At 43.0% G+C, this 21,727-nt stretch overlaps 1 protein-coding gene across 3 annotated transcripts in view; it reads left to right on the top strand.

Annotated features, from left to right (window-relative positions):
- Nucleotides 1-21,727, top strand: part of BMPER (BMP binding endothelial regulator) — a 255,226-nt gene that overhangs the window by 1,398 nt on the left and 232,101 nt on the right. The gene's annotated exons all lie outside the window — the stretch shown is intronic.

The raw sequence follows: 21,727 nt of genomic DNA, 5'->3' as shown, positions 1-21,727 counted from the left end.
TAATTTTATGACCAGATCTTAAAAATTGCTTTTGGTCATTACAAAACCATAGATGGCTGGTGAATTGAATTCCATTGAATTTCCAAGTTTTATGGACTTTGGCAATTTCTATTTTATCAGGCTGGAGATGTTTATCTTTGACATCAGGTTGCAGAAGTAAACTTCAGATGGACTTGGTATAGCATCACCTCAGTGGTAATTACCACTTGCACTTCTGCTGCTGGGAATGGCTATTGCCACCAAATCATAGGTGCCACCACACTTTTTGCTCTGATTCCATTGCCTGAGCTCAGTGTGAAAATGATAACATTTAGGTATAAAGGTCTGGGATAAGGTATGTGACAAGGGGAAAGAGAGGTTAGAGTCACAAAGCACAAACATGGGGACAAGATCTTGAGTTTTTTTGCCTCTTATATCCTAAGCTCTCAAAAACAGTCTTTATATATCTGATTTGGAAGCCATGAGTCAGAAAGGACATTCTGTCCTTAATAGAGGATGACACTTGGCTGTCAGCTGCTTAGTTAACACTAGCAGTGGCTGGTAGATTAAAAAAATGATTTGTTTCAGTTTATTTTAGCTTTATAGTAAATGATAAGATCTAATAAGTAACCACATGGGGGAGATTAAATTATATGAATAAGAATTTCTGAGCTGAAATAGCGACTCACAAAGAACATTTTTGTTTAAAAGTGTTTTACATGCCAATCACTTTTGGCAAAACTTGATTAAAAACTACATATCACAAAACCCTGTTGGAAATACATTAAGGCAGTCAAAGTCAAATGCAAAGCCCCCAAATGATAGATGACTGCTTGTTATCAGATCAACATGCTGTATGCAACCAGAGAAGGGAATTTTCTCTGTTTAGGGGAAAGCCAAGCCATCTGGGTTTAAACTACCCGAAGTTTTTCATGACAAGAGATGAGGTCAATGTTGTGAAATGATAAATGGGTGAAGGTGAATGTCTGTATCAAATGATTATCAGGTTCTGAAGACTAAGAAAATCAGCAGAAATAAAGGTAAAAATGCATTCCATTTCCAGAGATGATAAGTGTTGCTGCTTTAACAAAAGGGAGCTGAGAGAGGGACAATTAGGTTTGTGTTTATGAGCTGCCTTGTTAATGAATGATTTTTCACCAATGGACCTGTTGAAAAGGAGCTTTGCATTAAATTTTGGCTCAATTGTGTATTTACAAATGTAGTGTGTCTGCCTCTGTGTGTGTGTGTGTGGTGGGGGCAGAAGGGAGATGATTTCTTTATTTCTCCTATCTGCATAGTGTTAGTGAATTATTTTATCTTAATCTCGTAAGATCTCAGAAAATGGGGTAATATTTAAATAAATTTGGAACTCCACATGTGAAAATATTGTTTTTCTCCTCAGCAATATTGTTACATTTATAAGGTTTAAAAACACAGAGTTTGGGTTTTGCAAACTTTTTCCAAATAGTATGAAAATTCTCCATACAGCATTTCCCTTTTTTGGTACCCTTGCCCTGGTGGAAATAGTGCCTTTCCCCGAAAGTACAGCTTACTGCTAATAAGACCTTGCTGTTTTGAAGGTAAAGAGTGAATCTGAAGAAAAAAGATGCGTCGGTTGGAATTCTGGAGTGATACTTATATTGATTATGTTCAGAAGGGTGGTAGGTTCATTTATATCTTTGAGTAACATTTGGAAGTATCTGCCTTCATGAGAACTATCAGAAATCCTTTCCAAACACATAAAGTCGAGACTCGCATTCTGACTCACTAGCTTTTCAGAGGATGCCTCAAAGTTCCCCCTAGCTGAAAGGTTCAGTGATACGTTGCCATGACTTTTGCAGGGGTTTAGGATTGTGGGGCCCAAGTTGTCATAGTTATTATTGTTTCCCAAATGTTTGTAGTACTTGATAAAGTTGAGTAAGGCTAGATGGACAACTGTTTCTTTATTTGTAAGTTTCCAAGGGACCCACTGCAGTATATGAATTTCGAAGCACCTAGCTTACCATGAGGCTAGTTGACAATTTTATATTTAGGCTGGATATTTAGCAAACAGATAATGTCAGAAATAACAACTAACACTTATGAAATACTTTATTTGCTGGCACTTATCGAAGACTGCATCGTTTCATTTAATCTTCACAAAAATCTTTTGAAGATTTGTACCCCTCCCCCCATTTTACAGATGCGGAAACTGAGGCTAGAGGATTTAGTAGCTTCTAAAGGTCATATTTTAGTAAATAGTGGAGCTGGAACTCACTCTCACCTGCCTCTAGAGCACATTCCTATAGTCAAGTGAAACAGGCTATTTTCTAAGTTAAAGATGTGAAAAAGCAAGGAAAAAAATAGATTGTTGAGTTATTTGACTTTTTGGCATTGCTTGAGTTATTTTGCTTTTTTCTTTTGAGTCTTTTAGGAGTTCGGTCAGCTAACATTTGTTAATCACATTATATGAAAGGAAAATCTCGTTATGATTTCAGTTGACCTGCAGGGAGCTTTCGTTGTGAGCTAGTTTTATGTATGTACGTTAAGAGGGTATGTAATAGTCAAAACTGTACTTTGGATAAAGAAAATAGTCATATTTAGTTTGTGTTGGTCCAGCCTTTTGGCAGAAAGCTACCTAAAGCTGAGTGTAAGCTCATATCTTATTTCATAACACGTACTAAAAAAAAAAGCTAACCTCAACGTATGCTTAAAAAAGACGTAAAATGTTACAGTTGAGAGGAAATAGGTGGCACAAAGTCCTGCATATAATTACAGTGTAAAAGCTAGAAAAATCCCACAGAATCAACTTGGCCTGATTTAAACTTTTAAGCTCCGAAATGTTTCAAAGGTGGAATGAACTCATTTCTGTGGGAATTTTGAGGATGACAGCTGATGCAGTGGCCACGGCGAGCAGAACTGAATAATTTTATTCTCATTTATCCTTGTCTGCCCGGACCTCCTCTTGCCAGCATCAGTTGTGGTCCAAGAATAACCAGTTTGTCAGCTGTTGATGGATATTATTTTAAAGCGTGTGGGTTCAACTGTTCAAGGGGGAAGGTGAGAAGTTGGACTATTGTCCCGAAATCTAGGGAAGTGGGTAGACAGTTTGGATTAAAGATGCAAGCGCTTCATTGTTCAGTTAGAAAGCAAAGCACAGCTTTTCCTCTTCTTACAAAATGGTCTTTTGTGGGGCTGGGGAAGGAAGGCCAGACTTATTGCTGTTTTGTGTGGTGTTTTTCCCTTTCTTGCCAGAATTATTTTTCCCGTAATGCCTAGAAAAACATATTGGTGCCTTACGTGAAGTACAGCTGATAGGAGCCAGCCCGTCTCAACTAATGAATCGAAAGTGGTCCTCTGGATCTTTTGGACATCCCCAAATCCATCCAGTGAACCTGAGGATGTGGTACCCCTGCTTCTCACCCCTTTTCCATCTAACCATAACATAGAAGGAAATGGCAAAAGCCAGTGAGTTCGGCCCAGTACTGGAAACCCGAGAAAACTTGGGAGGCTGGGACTCAGAAAACAGAAGTCAGTCCGAGCTTAGTTTGGCATACGTTTTGTTCAGCAAAAAACATTATTCTGAGGTTTAAATTTCCTCTTTTAAATCCAGAGGTGCAATTTAGAAATGGACCCTCTGCTCATAAAAAACAACGTGAAATTTGGTGTTACAAGAAGTGGGGTTCCACCTCGCTTGGAGCCAACCAAGGGGTGCAAACAGAGGGGGCTTTGTCTGCTGTCTTCTACTTTTAATCACAGAATCCTCTGTCACTAAACAAGCAGCTACCAGCATTTTTGATTCTCTAGGGTACTTTATCTCTATAAAAGCTGCATGTTTTCTATTGTTCAAATTAACTGGCTGGAGAATATTTATCTATTAGCTGAACAACTGTAAGGCACGTGTTTGAGGATGAGGGAGACAGCAGTGCATCAGGATTCAATTCATGTATGTCTGCGTGTGTGTGTGTGTGTGAGAGAGAGAGAGAGAGAGAGAGAAAGAGAGAGGTGGAGAGAGGGAGAATGGGCATGGTGAAGGAAGGAGGGACACAGGGGAAATATAAAGTAGTCTTGATGTGTTCAGAGAGTATGCTTCATACATGCACATATGAATAGGTTGCTACAATTTTTTGAAGATTGTTTTGTATCATTTTTAGACTGGATATTGGATGCTCACTAAGACAATTATCAGGGTTTATTTATTTATTTATTTATGTGTTTATGTATTTATTTATTTTTATTTATACTCTGTTTAGAAGATGGTATGACCAATTGCCTTTCCATATGATAAGGTATTCAATAGAGTTTTAGGAAAGGGTAACTAATTTAATTAGAGAAGACTCTTGAGAGTCCCTTGGACTGCAAGGAGATCCAACCAGTCCATCTTAAAGGAAATCAATCCTGAATATTCATTTTAAGGACTGATGCTGAAGCTGAAACTGCAGTACTTTGGCCACCTGATGCGAAGAACTGACTCCTTGGAAAAGACCCTGATATTGGGAGAGATTGAAGGCAGGAAGAGAAGGGGATGACAGAGGATGAGATGATTGGATGGCATCGCCGACTCGATGGACATGAGTTTGAGAGAACTCTGGGAGTTGGTGATGGACAGGGAAGCCTAGTATGCTGCAGTCCAGGGGGTCGCAAAGAGTCTGACACGACTGAGCGACTGAACTGAACTGAACTAGTTTACAGCATCTTACTGACAAATTCACCAATACCAGCTCATAGACGATTATTATCATTAGCGCTTTTTTGAGGCTCATAGAAGTGGAGCAAATGCCCTGAAGTTATATAGTTACTAAGAAACAGACCTGTGATGTGAAAACAGTGTTTTCTCTGCTAAACCAACTTGCTTTTGCAGGTTGTTTACTATTTCCAAATGTCTACAGATCCCTCTAAGGGCTTCAGAGAGTTATCTCAACCTCTACAAAGCTGACATAGGCTCACTCTAGGGAGTAGTTAGAGTGATTTTGTCTTATAGCACAAACCAAGTCTGGCCTTGGAGGGCCCTTCAGAGGAAGATGCAGTGCAGGCAGCTATTGGTTTGTATCATATCATTTTGGCAAAGTGCTTTAGCCCTGGCATCAAACAGGCCTGGGTTCCAATACTGGCTCTGTTGTTAATTGCTAAGTGATGTCCAACTGTTTCGCGATCCCATGGGCTGTAACCCACCAGGCTTTTCTGTCCATGGGATTTCCCAGAGAAGAACACAGGAGAGGGTTGCCATTTCCTTCTGGAGATCTTCCCGACCCAGGGACTGAACCCTTGTCTCCTGCACTGGCAGGTGGATTCCTTACCACTGAGCCACCTGGGGAGCCTGGCTCAGTCACTTACTGCTGGTGAACTCAGGAAAGTTTTTTCACCTTTCTAAGCCTCCATTTCCTTATCTGTAGAGTGGGATGACTGTCATTAACAAACTCATACACTTGCTGTGCAAACTAATGAGATAGAACATTTAAGACTTGGTCCAAAGCTTGGCATTAAGTCAGAACGATTCATTATTGTTATTGTTGATGATGATGTTAATGTTTAAATTATTATTTCCTCACATGGAATTAGAGGCAAATGTTCATCAGAAACGAGAGAAAAGGGGGAACTTCACTGGTGGTCCAGTGACTAGACTCTGGGCTCCCAATGTAGGGAGCCCAGGTTCTATCCCTGGTCAGGGAACTAGATCCCACATGCTGCAACTAAGAGTTGGCATGCTGCAAGGAAGATCGAAGATCTCGCTTGCTGCAACTAAGACCCAGTGCAGCCAAATAAATAAATATTCTTAAAAAAAAAAAAGAAAGAAACCCCATGGGCTCATTAAAGGAGAAAGAAAGAAAAGGGAGGGAAGGGAAGCTGATGGAGAAGAGACCTAGGGATAATGATGCCAAGCCCACCCATCATTATGAATGGAGAGGGCTAGGTGGGTAACGTTTTGTGGGGTTTCCTGTCCCTCCAGACTTGGACTAGGTTGATCTGAGCTGCTTTCTTATTGGTCCAGTGGTCTGTGAGCCCTGTTGTAAGTTTTCCCCTTGCTCTCCATTAAACACTAAAAAAACTTTCCATGGAAGAGGGGCCTCATTTTTTCTGCAGAGTATTTACATCTCCATGCCTGTGGGGTCACCTTCACTTGTACTTTTATTGGCAGAGGGATAGGGTAGGGACTCAGGAGCGTTGTAATTCTGGAAAAACTGCCTAGTGGTCTGGCATCACGGTGATTTTCCTGGACCGTCTTGTGCAAGTCTCTCAACCCTATTCCAGACCTGAGTAGGTTTTTGCTGCTTACTTACTTGTGTGCTCCCCTGCCCCATTCCCATTCCATTTTAAACATGCTTTCTTTTCATCTCAAGGTACCAGTCTTCATAGTGTGCACCACCAGTAAACTGCGTTTTAAGTGTGGGAAGGCAGGCTGGGGAAAGAGAGCCCTTCCCCAGATGAGGATTCAGATATAGTGAGGGCAGGAGAACAGAACATCATAGGAAAAGTCAGGCAACACAAAGCGATGGAAAATAAACCAATTAATACAAATTCAGTGAATAAACAAAAGATATCAGTTTCTTGCACCCTCTTCTATGGCCCTTGGGTCCAACTGATAGTCTGTTGAATCCTTTATGCTATAAAAGAATACTAGTAACATCACCTTTTATGGCACCAGGAGGTCAAGTGTGCTTGTTGAACTTAGTTAAGATCAGCAAAATGAGCTGGGTGTATATTTTAAGACCTCCTGATTCCCAGTTCTAGTGCTATAAAACATCACTCAAAGCACTAGGGATAACAGGTTATGCATTCAATAATATTATTCTTTCTTCTTTCTCTTCACACTTCATTCTCCCCTTCCTTTCTTGCCTTTTCTGTGTTTGAAGCATTGTGCTGGTTGGGTACCTTGGGGGGGCAGACCAATAGTACAGGTTCTTGCCCACAGTGGAATGGAAGAGAAAAACGCAGGCATGGATAAGTTTTACAGGAGTGTCAGAAAAACACTCTGCTAGGTTCAAACCCAAGTACTAAGGGAACTGTAGACAAATTCTGATTGGATTATCTGGGACCTTGATGGGCAGAGAGAGGATAGTCTGGGCAAAGCATGATTGGAGCAAAGGCACAGAAGAGTATGTGCTTGGGAATTGTGAAGACTGAGGAGTTCCGTGTGCCCTGTGTACCCAAAGCTCTGATGGAAGCTACAGTTAGAAGGCTTGGTGAGAAGCATCAAGGGGAGGACACTGAGTGCAATAATAAGGAGCTCAGTTCCACTTGTGGCGTTGTGGGAGCCATTTAATATTTTGGCTCACCCACATGACACAGTAAGATGTGCTTTGTATGAATTCCTCTAGAAGCTTTTGTGAGAGCTGTTTAGAGTGGAGAGGCCAGAGTCTGGACAACAGGCACCAGAAAAAACACAGTAGTTAAACGGTGGGATGATGCGCTAGTGTGTCTCTGTGGCAGTCAGTTTGCTCATCACTTGGTGTGTCTGGAACAGCTCTCTGTGCTGCTATTTGAATAGAATGGTTTACTTCCAGACCTCACTCTCAAATTTTCACTTTGGGGCCATCTCTCTCCTCTTACCCACAGTGATACCTTGCTCTGCACAGTTGCTTGACACGTTTGGCAAATTATTCAGTTTGACAGATACTATTATGGTGGTATGTATTCTCAGTGGTAGCACACATTTTTTACAACAATCAAAATTGTATGACCCACCTTAAAGCAAGTATACCCCTGTGCTGGGACCCCCAGACTTGCAGAGGAGTTTCAGAGCCCAAGTTAACGTGCTAAGTCACTTCAGTCATGTCTGACTTTGTGACTCCGTGGACCATAGCCCACAAGGCTCTTCTGTCTATGGGATTCTCCAGGCAAGAATACTGGAGTGGGTTGCCATTCCCTTCTCCAGGGGAATCTTCCTGACCCAGGGATCGAACCCGCATTCTCTTGGCAGGTGGGGTCTTTACTACTAGTGACACCTGGGAAGCTGTTGATAGAACTTGGCAATAAAATAAATGGCAAAGGTGAGAAATGGGGTGGATTGAAGGGAATTTTGAGAATTCTAGCCGATGTTACGCACAGTGTAGGAAGAGAAGAGGTCATGGATGTGGATGGGGGATAATAACTTCAGAACTGAAGAGGGCTTGAAGACCTTCCAATTAGGAAAACCTAGTAGGCTCTTCAAAATGTGGATCTTGATCGTAATAGAGACATCAAGACTAGAAACCAATGTGTTAACTGTTTGCACTGAAATAAATTTCAGAACTTTGGGGATAAATTATTTGTCTTTGGAAGGGGTCTAAATTGAGATTTCAAGAAATTAGCCTATAATAGTAAATAGAAGAAGGGCTATATTTAATAGAAGTTTAGGAAGGGAGAAGCCGACGACAGAGACTGAGGTATAGTTACAGAAGGAGAATCAGCAAAGTGCAGGCCAAGGCAGAAGGTGTTTGAAGAAGAGGAAGGTCAGTGGTATTAGATCTTTCAGAGTTAGACTGGACCTTCTGGGAGAACATCAAGGAACTTTCTCATCATCATCTTGAACTATTTGAAACAAACACAATGGTGTCCAGGTCCCTAGGACCTGTCACTCATTTTCCCATGGAATAGAACTGATCATAGATGGAATTTGGTGGAACCTGGTTTGAGAGCAATACTAAGATTGCTGTAGGGATTTTGAAAATTTAGTGCAAAAATCACACATTTTCTGAATGTAAAGGTCTCAGCAAAAGTGAATAAATACCACATGACATTTTCAAAGGTCCCCAAACAAAACTAATTTCATGAATAAAAATAATAGACTTTGGAAGTGTCTTTGGAATGTTTCTATAGTTACGTGCAAAATGGACAAAGCTACATGGAGGCAGTTCTTATTATGAATCAGAGCAACAATATCAAAGAACTTGGCTAACATAAAATCTTACAATTATAAAACTTTCAAGTTTGCTCTATGAAACTGTTAATGGTGCTTTAAAAATATTATGATATAATTTAATCCTTTAGTTAGATCTTCAGGAAAAATATTTTCTTTTTTCACTAAATTTTTGATGTCTGTTTCATCACTGAAGAAGACCTGTGGAATGGCAGCCTTGGTGTCTTAAATTATGGGCTCAAGTCTCCCCAGGGCCACCTTGTAGCTGTGCATAACTGGGCAGCCACCTTGGTCTCCCTGAGCCTTAGATGTGGGTACTGAGCAAGTCACAATGGTATGTCTGCCCTTTGGCTTCATTTCTAAAGAGGAATCGTAGTGGAGACCCCATCTGTGGGCTGTAGCCATTGACTGAGATGATGTGTATGGGTTGAATATACTAGTGTTTGTGAAAGACCTCTGTAAACAGTGTAAGTAGAACTATTATTAAGGGCCAGAACTTGAATAAAAGACAGTGAAGTGTATGCTATAAACTAGTTTTTAGCACATACTTTAGTGAGTATATTTTTTAGCAATGATAGTGTAGTGACGCCTATATCCCCTTTAATAGTTGTACAGCTTTGTGTGAGTTACCTAATATTTCTGTATCTTGACATCTTTATTTTCATCATAGGGCTTTTGTCAGAATTGTGAGTCTAAACATTTCTTAAGTCAAGATTCTTAAAACAGAGTCTGGAAAAGTGGTAAGCACTTCAGAGATGATAGCCCTAGCCTGCCAGTGTAGGAGATGTAAGAGACATGAAGGGGTTCAGTCCCTAGGTGGGAAAGATCCTCTGGAGGAGGGCACAGCAACCCACTCCAGTATTCTTGCCTGGAGAATTCCCGTGGACAGAGGAGCTTGGCTTACTACAGTCTATGGGTTTGCAAAGAGTCAGACATGACTGAAGTGACTTAGTACACAGGGACACACGCCGCCATCCAAATGCTATGCAATTACTGCCTATCCCAGACTTCTAAGAAGTGCTTAAGTAGATGACTACAAGGCTTCTAAATCTTCTAAGAAATGATTAACTGGACTACTGCTTTTATTTCAGTGTATGGCCAGTTCCTATGACGTGTTTACTCTGAACTTCTATCAGGGCAGATGATGGAACTTTAGTAGAGGTCACTGCTATCTTTTCCGTAAAAGATAGAAAACCTGGGAAATATTTGGGGCTTAGAAAGATGGCTGCTTCTCTGTTCCTCATTTTCAGAAGTCTACCTGTTTCGTGTTCGTCTCCTGACGGCTAATCGAAATATTGCTTTCACAGTGAGGCCGACTGTCCTTTGCTGCACTGCCATTGAATGAGGAAGTGGAAGGTGGGAGGCAGAAATGTAAAACTAATCACTGAGTGGAGCCACTGAGACTGATGCTTCAGAATCTTCTCCCTTTTATTAAATTAATTTATTTATGTTTTTAAAAAATTTAATAATTTTGTATGCTTAAATTTTTATTTTTGGCTGAGAGGCATGGCTTGTGGGATTTTAGTTCCCCAGCCAGGGTTTGAACCCATGCCCTTGTAGTGAAAGTACAGATTCCTAACCACTCACCACCAGGCAGTTCTCCCATTTTTAAAACTTGCAGAGCCCTGCTGTGTCTGCCCAGCCCCAGTCACTCTGTGGCTGCTCGCGGTGTAGCAGGTGATCCCACATTAACTGATGTGACTGGATTTGGACTTGTAGACCCTCCACATTCACAGAGCGTTATGTGCTTTTGACCCGCTGTCTTGTCAACTCTGCTAAGAATCTGCCTCTTCTCTTTGAGAGCGTATTCTGTGTAGTAATGTATGTGGTTCACTTGGGCAGATTTATCTTAGGAGATGAGGTCTTCACGCGTAAGAACCTTGTCCCCTCATCTCTGGAAGCCCCATAGCTTCAGCGAGAGGTCTGTAACCTTGGGACTTGAGTGGGAGTCAGGCTGGAGTTTCCTGTTTATAATTTGGGTTGTTAACACTTGGGATCGCTACCCCCCAGAATGGAACTCCAAGTTCCAAAACAGGATTCTCCCAGTGAGTTTGTCACAGAAGGTCAACCCCATCTATAAAAGACATCCTAAATAATCATTGCAAAAACACTTTTTTTCTTCCTTTGAAAGGAATGTACTCCCATTTGAGACCTAAAGTCATATAGACATTAAGTCCTGCTTTTATTTGTGTCGAAAGGAACATTCTGTCTTATAGAAATACCCTGCTGCCTTGTAGGCGACAATGCAGGAGGTGCCTGAGAGGGGAGGATCCAGGATTATCTCAGTTCGGTTTTCAAAAATCGCAATTAAAAATGCCCCGGACCCCCTTGGCTGCCATTCCCATCATTCCCTCCCCCTTCACTGAGCCTAACTCTGAAACCGGGACACAAGCCTCAGTGTTTATATTAGGTTTTGGATGTTAGCTCCCTTGGCTTCTGGGAGCCGACTCTGTTGAAAATTATGTTTTTCTTTTAAGGACAAAGGCCTTATTGTATGTACACGTCGTGCAATGTAATGAGTTTTCTGTTTTTTTTTTTTTTTTAATGTTAGGTAATGGGCGGGACTAACCCAGATCTGGCAAATGACAGGTTCAAAGGTCTATACCCTGAGTGGCAATTTGAAGGTTTCATGCAGGTGACTCAACCAGAGAAAGTGGGAGGGAGGGACAAGTGGCATCTTCCCTGACCAGAGCATGTGCCCTGAATGCCCTGCTTTGATGGAATAACCATAAAACGGCTGTGGGAGAGGGCCAGCAACATAAGTGATGATACCCCAGGGACACTCCAAAGAGAATGACAGTGACAGTAAGAATCACGCAGATAACTGTCCTCACATTTTCACTTACAAAAGCGCGTGTTTCCAAAATAGCTCTCGTACTCTTGGTCAAGTAAATAGGTTTTGGCCAGATGGTTTTTCAATGGCCGCAAAGGCTGCAGGCGTAGGCTGAGCATCTTATTTTGAGATGCCGTGCAGTGGGCTCTCTGGTTGTGCTGCTGGCCTCTGCAGCTGTGGGTGACCTCAGAAGATTATTTCCAGGAGAGGTGGAGCTGGTTCTCTGAAAGGAGGCAGGAAAATTAGGAGGCCCGAAACTGTTTTTACATTTATTTGGGTCTCACTGAGAGGCATTTTTAGCATCTTTGTCTTAATTTTTTTTCCTTCTCTTTATGTAAAAAAAATTTTTGGAACCTGTCCTCTCAGGTTCCTCTTTGAGGCAGATCTGCAGACTATAGCATTAGCAATAAGGTTCCTTTCCCTCCTCACTGCTTTCTTTTTAGTGAGCAAAGCAATGACATTTGCATTCTTTTCTGTATTTATTCCTAGAACTTCTTACTAAAAAATATTGGGGGATTCCTTTTCCATTTTATTTTCTAATTGAACAGACCTGTTTGAGGCAAGTTATGACAACTGCTTCCTCTGAGTTCAGAGAGCAGGGCTGCATCTGGTCAGTGTCTTGTGGGACTTGCCACTTCCGCCTCCAGGAGGGCCTTGCTGTGCTGTTCGACTGCCTGTGGGCTTCCCAGGTGGCATAAGTAGTAAAAAACCTGCCAGCCGATGCAGGAGACGTAAGAGACATGGATTCAATCCCTGGTTTGGGAAGATCCCCTGGAGGAGGGCATGGCAACCCACTCCAGTGTTCTTGCCTGGAGAATCCCATGGACAAAGGAGCCTGGTGGGCTACAGTCCATAGGGCTGCAAAGAGTCGGACACAACTGAAGTGACTCAGCACACATGCACTGCCCCTGTACCTCTCAGAAATTCATGAATTCTAGAGGCTCTCACAGCCTGCTGGGTCTCTCCTGAGTTGTGGATTTATAGAGCGAAAGCAGCAGCATCAGAACATTCACATCCCGGTGTTTCTAGGTCTCAGGGGGATGCTGTTTTCCTGAATGGGAAGACTAATCAGATATTCTCCCACTTGACAGCTGCTGTGCCATGTTCCTGGGTTTATGCTCCTTGAGGGAAACGGGCCTATTAGAATAGAGATGAGGCAATTTCCTGTTTTCAAGCACATGTGAATCAGGGGTTCCAGCACCCAGTGGTACCCACCAGAGCTCAACTTGCAGTCTCATTAGCACAATAGGTGAGCACCCAGACGGAAATTCCTTCCCCTTAAGAGGTGACTCGGTCAGAGTCTGGGGAATAGTTGGATGGCAGGGAAGGGGGCAGGAGCCTGCTTTTTGGGTAAGTGTCTCTAATTAGTTCCGAAGTGATGTCTGCTGGAGGAACTGGTGCTTCTTCCTTCCCCCTAGGATGAGCATGTACCAGATAGCAGTGACCTGCTTTCTCCTGTGGCTGCCTGTGTGCGTGTAGGGAACTAGTTGGGATTTATTAAAATATGTGATTTTTTTTTTCTGTTTCGTAAAAGCTGTACACTGGGCAAAGGCAAAGAGACATTTGATTAAAGTACTTTACACACCACTTGGCCAAGTTATAGAAACAGCTTCCAGATTTTGGATATTTGGTGTTGACCTATCAAAACAACAATTTCTTACAGTTCAACCTAATATGTACTTTAAGCACCTCGAGAATTTTTCACTGGAGATACTTATCCTGGCAGGTTATTTCAGTGTATCTTAATGAGGGGACCTTTAAATTCAGGATGAACTGACACTGGTTCCACAAACTAAAAATAAAATGTGTTGATATGGTAAAACACCACCTCTCTTCATCTCTGAGCCCCCAGCTCTGAATTAATGGGTTCTCCTGCACATCCTCAGGATGCCTCTGATGGTGGGGTGGGGGGAGGGCAAGGGAGGAAACAACATTCACCTTGGTACCAATGAGAGGGGCACATGGTGACCTGCAGGAAACATGGGAACCGAATTGCAGGACTGAACTAGGAAAATGATTGATGGTTATTAAACGCAGCACATATGTACTGAGCATTTATGGTAATAATGGCCTGAGGCGCTGTGAGATGGAAAAAACAAAACTTTTTTCCTGCATGAATGAAAGAGATTAAATTATGTTTCAGATAGTTTTGAAGTTAGATCTCTTTTATTGCTTTCAAGTTCTTTGAAAATTGAAGAACTCATGCAGGCCATAGATATTAACTCTTGGTTGGAGTATCTGATTAATCAGAACAAATTATTCTTTGACTGTGCTGGATGACATATGTGTATGCTGTTGCTGCTGCTGCTGCTGCTAAGTCGCTTCAGTCGCGTCCGACTCTGTGCGACCTCATAGACAGCAGCCCACCAGACTCCCCTATCCCTGGGATTCTCCAGGCAAGAACACTGGAGTGGGTTGCCATTTCCTTCTCCAATGCATGAAAGTGAAAAGTGAAAGTGAAGTCGCTCAGTCGTGTCTGACTCTTACCGACCTCATGGACTGCAGCCTACCAGGCTCCTCCGTCCATGGGATTTTCCAGGCAAGTGTACTGGAGTGGGGTGCCATTGCCTTTTCTGGACATACATGTATATGCATATGTAAATATGTATTGTATATGTAGGCATTTGATGTAAAGTTTGGGTCATGTATTTAGTTTGCAAATGACTTTTTCTCATGCGAGAGTCTCAAATAAAAGTGTGAAAATGTGATTGAACCAGAGGTTGTATATGTGTTGGGAGAGACCCTTAGAGCATAGCTTTGAGCGCTCGTGACTAAGGACTCACAGTTGCGTTCTCATCACTGGCAGCCTCTCCTCCCTCCTTGCCCACCCACTTCAGTCTGATGACGTGTCTTCTTTCACACAGTTGTAGGCCATTAACAGGTCAGTGGTAACAATTCTCCCACCTGGGCCCCAGCAGAGATGACTCTCAGTTTTAATGAACAGGAGAACCCCCCAGGGAGCTTGTTAAAAATGCAGATTCTAAGAGATTCTGACTCAATAGATCTGACAGAGATCAAAGAATCTCCATTTTTAAAATTGCTGTTACTATCAGCATCACCATCTTTTTTGTTTTTCTAAGAATCTCCGTTTTTAATAACCTCATCCAGCGACTCCATGCAGGAGCCAGTATTTGAAAAACTTCCCATCTGAGGTTAAGGGAAAGAGAAGGAACTATGAATATAACCATGAATATAGGTCAATTCCCCAATGAAGCAACATGTCCTCTAGTGGTCAGGTACATTTGAGATTCTGTTATTGATACCAAACTTACCTATAGGTCAACTCATTTACAGAACTTTATTTTTGTGGAGCTTTGCAGTTATCTTGTACATCAGCCATCTTTACTGATGTGCTGCTTTTTTCTCTTTGTATCATCTTCTCTTCAAGCCTCCTCTAGTCACTTGATCAGAACTAGTCACTTGTTCTTTGAAGCCTCATGTTGATTTCTCATATTATAATCCTTATTCCTGCCTACCCTGAAGTTTCATTAATTATTCACATGGCTGTCTCCCTATTGGACTTTAGGCTTCTTTAGGGCAGAAACAGTGTCTGATTCTTCTAACCATCACTGAAAACATTTTGCACGGCACCTTGCATTCTGTAAGTCTCAATAACTATTTTACGAATCAATGCCATGTTCTTAAATTGGGGATAGCCTGACCTTCATCTTCCTCAAAGCCACCCTGTGAAGGAGAGAAGGCTTTCTCAAGAAACCTATTTCACAGTTGAGACAATGAAGGCTCAGAAAAGTGAAACAAGACGAAGCTCACACCGCTAATCAGTGAGAGTCAGGGCTACAATTCAAGTATGGGAATCGAGACCCATCCTGGGTAGATTCCGCTGAGATGTCTCTCAGAATGCTTCCTGACCACAGGGGTTGAGAAAGCACTCCAAGGGGGCTAGTGAGAGAGACCCAGGAAATAACTTCCCTGGGGATTCTGTTTTTAACAGTCCTTGTAGTCCAGTGAGGTAGACACTGGCGCCTTTGGGTGGGACAGGCTGACCCTCTGGGTTGCTGCCAGCCTTCTCATGAGATGGATTCCCACAGGAATACACTTTGTTTCCTGTGGTCTTTCTGTGATGGGCAGCAGCTGCAGGGTGAAGCTGATATGACGTTTGTTTGTTGCTTCTCCAGCCTGAGTCAACTAGATGTAGCAATTTGACAAAACCGCCAGGGTTTTATGACAGACTTGCTGGGATCCAGCAGCATCTGGAGGAGCCAGAGGCAAGACGTAAGAGCTGAGGGCCAGGTGAAGCAGGATTTAGAGGTGCTCCCCACCCCACCCCTTCCATTCCCAAGCCTCTATAACGGGAGCTATTTCCTTCTGATGGCAGCTTCCACCCAGCAGGTCCCTTCCTCATCTGGAACAGACCCATTCTGGGAAATGTTTGTTCTTTCCGCTCTGTTGATGGCACCCAATTTCTGCCCACACTTTCCTCCCCCTGATCTGCTGCTGCTGCTAAGTCGCTTCAGTCGTGTCCGACTCTGTGCGACCCCATAGACAGCAGCCTACCAGGCTCCTCCATCCCTGGGATTTTCCAGGCAAGAACACTGGAGTGGGTTGCCATTTCCTTCTCCAGTGCATGAAAGTGAAAAGTGAAAGGGAAGTCACTCAGTCATGTCCGACTCTTCGCGACCCCATGGACTGCAGCCTACCAGGCTCCTCCATCCATGGGATTTTCCAGGCAAGAGTACTGGAGTGGGGTGCCATTGCCTTCTCCGTCTCCCTGATCAGGGAGAGTAAAAAGTCAAGCTGACAGGGTTCTGATTTGTGTTACCTTCACATAATTCTGGTCATGTTGCTATTTTCCATACTTTTAATGAGAATCCCTTTTTAAAAAATTTTTTAAATTAGTCCGGCCTTCCATTGTTCCAGGGTTCCACCCTTATCGTTTCCATCTTTATTATTTTTTTACCATGTTATTTTCTTTCTCTGTTATTAGCCTAGCGTTTCCATGATGTTACCACTCTCCAAGTTTTGTGTCTTGTTTTTCTCAGTTTCAGTTTTTAATTCTTGGTTCCAGCCCGATAATGAAATACATAAACAATTACAGTGGGGAGGTAGCGCTTCCTACACACCCCACGTGGACCAGACAGTTGAGGGATGGACTGTCCAGTGGGGAGCTCTCTGACGTCAGCTGAGTTGGAAGAGTCAGTGGAGGCCAGAGGAGGGCCATTTGGGATAATGATGAAGTGGTTGAGAAAAAGATGGCTGGGAATAACTGAAGCACTACCTAGAGCAGTGTCAAACACCCAGGTGGGGGTTTAGTAAATATTATTCACTAATGATGGTGTGCTGATATCATTTAGCCTGGTGGACAGAATGCCCAGGGGAACTTTAACGGCCTTCAAGTATGTGGGAAGAAATATGATGTTGAAAGGACAGAGAGGAGTACAGATTTCAAAGTTGCAACATATCCTCAGCTCTAGCTTCTCCGCCGGCTGCTCTCTGCTTCTTGCTCACTTTCAGAATGCTCTCCAAGGTGGTTGTGGGGTCTTGGCTTCCCTGCTTCTTGGCCAGTTCCTGCCTGTGAGCGCAAGCCACTTCCCTAGATCCCTGAGTCCTAGTTATCCTGCCGTAGATGAGATCACTCATGCTCCCAGCTTTGAGCCATGTTTGTTAGGATCAGAAATTGAAAGCAGGGTCTGACTATGGGCTCTGTTTTTTCCAGGGGTTTGACTTTAGGTCTTAGTTCAACTGAGAAGGAAAACCTAAAATGGGGGTTTTCCTTTTCCTTTTCAAGTCCTAGGGATCTAATGTTCTCTTACTCCCAAACTCATCTCTAACACTTGCCTAGCGTTTGGCTACTGCTCTCTGTTGGGTCTGAGCTCCCTTAGGACACAGGTTCTAGACCTTTCCCTTGGCGTTCTTAGATCTTCTAGGCAATCAGCCCTTTCCTGAGCTAGAGTCTGTTTCCTCAGAGAGGTAGCTTGGCAGGCATGGTACTTATTAGCACTAGGGTAAGGAGGGGCCAGCAGTAGCCAAGCAGTAGCTCTCTCATGAGCCTTAAATAGCCGCACTGACAGCTGTGCTGAGGCATCTTGGTTGGTAGGTATCTGACACAGTGGCAGGTGCTGAGAGAAAGTGACCTCTGGTGGTCACTGGGTTAATATAATAGTCTGAACCAGTGATCTTATACAGTTGTGTGTGTTATTGCCTGAGGGGTGTGTGTGTGTGCACATGCATGTGTGTATAAAGACTCACACATATAAAGCTTTCTATGGGTTTATAAGAATTATGTTTATTTGGCTACTCTTTCTCAGATCTTTTTATCCTGGGTCTTCCTTATCTTTTTGAACTTTATGTATTGGAGGGCCCCAGGATTTGATCAAAACATTCTCTCTGTTTATACTCCTTCCCTAAGTGATTTTTATATAAATTCATGGCTTAAAAACATCTATATGCTGAAAGTTCCCACATTTGTGTTCCCAGCTCCCTTACCCCTCAAGGCATGCATGCATGCTAAGTTGGTGCAGTCATGTCTAACACTTTGCTGCCCTGTGGACTGTAGCCTGCCAGGCTCTTCTGACCATGGGATTCTCCAGGCAAGAGAAGTGGGTTGCCACGCCCTCCTCCAGGGGATCTTCCTGACCCGGGGATTGAACCTGCATCTCCTGCGACTCGTGCATTGCAAGTGGATTTTTTTACCGCTGAGCCACCAGGAAAGCCTTGACCCCTCAAGAGTAGGCTTATAAATTCAAATGCCTGCTTGGCCTCTCCACATAGATGCTAGGAAGCATCTCAGACTTAAAATGGCCCAAGCAGAGATTTCATTTTGCACCTCTCCTCCAAATTCTGTTTCTTCCAGCCAGCAGTATCAGTTGCACTGCTCCATCTTTTCAGGGATCAACCGTGATGTCCTGAGTTCCTCTTTCTCTTATATCATATGTTCGATATAGTAGCATATCTTGATGGCAAAACCTTGACAATGTATCTGATAATTCCTATCTTCATGATCACTTTTGCCTCTGGACAATACATTATCAGGCAGTGGCCATTGAAACGTATACATCCAATTATTTCACTTATTTACAAAAATTCCCCCAGTGGTTTCTCATCCGACTTGGACTGCAGTCTGAAGTCTAACTGCAGGGCCTGCAGGATCTGGCTTCTGATGCTGTCTCTGACCCTGTCTCCCAGAGCATCCTCCCCTTTCGGTCCGCTACTCTTGCATGATCTCAGCTCCCTCTTAACAAGGGTGTCTGCTCTTTCCTGTCCCCGGAGCACACGTATCCAATATATTTGTTGTTGTTGTTTAGTCACTAAGTCGTGTCTGACTCTTTTGTAACCCCATGGACTGTAGCCCTCCAGGCTCCCCTGTCCATGAGATTCTCCAGCAAGAATACTGGAGCAGGTCGCCATTTCCTTCTCCAGGGGATCTTCCTGACCCAGGGATCCAACCCCATCTCCTGCATTGGCAGGCGATCCTTTAGCACTGAGCCACCAGGGAAGTCCCACCCAATATAGTTACACATTCTCATTTCTTCATTCTCGCCTCTGGAGAAATGCTTTCTTATTTGAGGGCCTTTTTTCTGACCCCTCACCCCTGAAGTACACAGCCTGTCATTCTGTTCCCTTGTCCTGCTTCGTTTTCTCCATAGCCCTTATGAGTGTCCCTTTTATCTCGCACATCTTTGTTTCCTGAAGGCCTCCCTACTAGAATGTCAGCTCTGGAGGCTGTGGACTCTCTAGTCACGCTGTACCCCAGGGCCTGGACCACTGCTGGTCCCCTCCAGCATTGGTCCCCTCCACAGCATACCTGTTGGATGACTAAGTATATGCTGTGTTTAATTTATTTAAATTTAATTTTTTGGTTCAATTAAATTGAATTAATTAGTCTTTAATTAATTCAATTAGTTGTCTTTAATATTTTGATTTAGTAATTTGAAGATAAAACTCATTATTTCTCTTCCTCAGGGTAAGTTATGTATTTTCTTTTCTGCTGTAAACTCTGCTTTTTCTATATTGAGAGCTTGCCATATTCATGGCTCACGTTACTCCACATATCAAGTCAGATGGTGGGGAAATTGTCTTAATACACAGACAAAGCTGAAAAGCTATCTCCAATGAACCAACTAAAATTATAGTAAAATATATAATAGGCAATAATAACTGGAAAATAAATTTGTGCCTTAGAAAAGTGGTTTTAAAAATAAGTATTACTGCTCATGGGCTTCCCCAGTGGCTCGTGGTAAAGAATCTACCTGCAGTGTAGGAGATGCAGGGGATGCAAGTTCAATCCCTCCCTGGAACAAGAAAAGATCTCCTGGAAGAGGGCATGGCAGCTCATGCCAGTATTCGAGCCTGGATAGTCCCATGGACAGGAGCCTGGCAGGCTGCAGGGTTGCAAAGAGTCAGACACAACTGAAGTGACTGAACACAGCACACAGGGCGTTACTGCTTATACTTGGTGACATAATAATGATTGGTTTGGGAATGTAAATTAAAATTCAGTATGTTGGTATTTAACAGTTTACTTAAAATATATGATGGAAGAAAGACTAGCAAAGGGTGTTAAACTTTACAGTTTCATAGAGCAAGAGAAAAGTGGCAAAGCATTTCCCATAATATGCATAAGATGGGCTGCTTTTCTGTTGGTGGTGCCCAGCCATGTTGCTGCACCTACTTTGGAGGGCACTGGAATGGCATCATTGAAGGAGATCCCTTTTGTGGGTTGTCCGATTTCAAGGGTCTAACATAGATAGATTGAATTGTCTCAGTGAGAGAATTGTATCACAAAGCTTTTTGGAGGCTCATTCAGGGGCCCACGTATGGTCTGAAGAACCAGGAGGGTTAGGATGATCTCTGGGGTTTATGGCAATGGAGTTTGGTTGAAACAGACCTTCACGTCTTCTGAACTAACTCATGACTGCCCTGTGTCCACTCATGTTGCAACCTGTGAGGTGCTTCTGCTGTGTTTGTGCTCTGGCCCCTCTCCCTCTTGGACTGGAATCTCTTCCAGGGCAGAGGATAGATCTGATTCATATGTTCTATTCTCAGCAAAAACCTGGCACAGTGCCTGGCCCATCACAGGGGCTCAACAATATCTGTTAAACAAACTCATGCATTTTTAGTCAGATAGGTTTGAATCTGTGGAGCCAACATTTAACCTGCAGAAAAATCCAAGTTTGTAGCCACGATGTCACATTTTCTAAAGGCCGTTTGTCTTCTGTTGACATTTTTGTCTTATTTTAGATGTCAAAGCTTCAGAGAAGCTGTCTTAAGATGAAATCTTTAAGAGAAACCAGAAGGGTAATAATCATGGCCAGTCATTTCTTTTTTAAAATGAAGCATGTGATGTGAGTCCTTTTAGCAACAAGTTTATGTTAATGGTGACCAGTTTATGTTATGGGTGACCAGTCACTTTTATTTCTTCATAACACCTTAATCAGAAATGGATTATATGCAAAATTGGCATTCATTGATTGTTTCATGAGTTTGAAAGTGGAAGCCAGTGAATTAAAATTGCATTCTAAACCTATGAAATAAATCTGTGGCTTCTCCAGTTCTTTCTGACATCTGCATGTGGCCCTTGGGGAAGACTTGGTGACGAGAACAGGCTGTTAATGGCCCTGGTGAATGAGTCAGACCATCCCCAGCTCACACGCTTGCTTTCAGATGAGGGATGCTGTCTGAGACTCACTTTCTCAGTTTTGTGAATTCCCATCTGGCCAGAGGGCTCCTGTCCCCTTGTTGCTCTGCCTGACATTCCTCGGGCTAACTGGACACCCTCTGCCCTCAGCACCAGAGTGAATATAGTCCAGGAGCAAGGATGTTTCCAGCACCTGATGCATCAGACAGCCTTCACTGTTATCCGCAGGCAGGATGGCAGGAACCAGCTCTAACGCCTGCCTCCCAGGGGTCCCTTTGAAAGCCTCTGTGATTGCTGATGGTCAAGGTCAATTGTAAAGATGTCTTTAAAAGTGTCTCACTAGTGACCAGAAAGTTACTTTGTCAAGATGACAGATGGGCTGTGAGCAGTTCCTCTGCCCTGCCTGTTCCCTGTGATGTCAGCTCCATTTACTTGTCGAGGTTAGGTATTTCTGTAGCTCCTCACAGCACATGGACTTTCATGGGCAACCTGTGGAAAATCTTCT

The sequence above is a fragment of the Capricornis sumatraensis genome, chromosome 5, assembly GCF_032405125.1.
Source record: "Capricornis sumatraensis isolate serow.1 chromosome 5, serow.2, whole genome shotgun sequence".
Taxonomy (NCBI): domain Eukaryota; kingdom Metazoa; phylum Chordata; class Mammalia; order Artiodactyla; family Bovidae; genus Capricornis; species Capricornis sumatraensis.
This window is presented reverse-complemented; position numbering and strand designations above follow the sequence as displayed.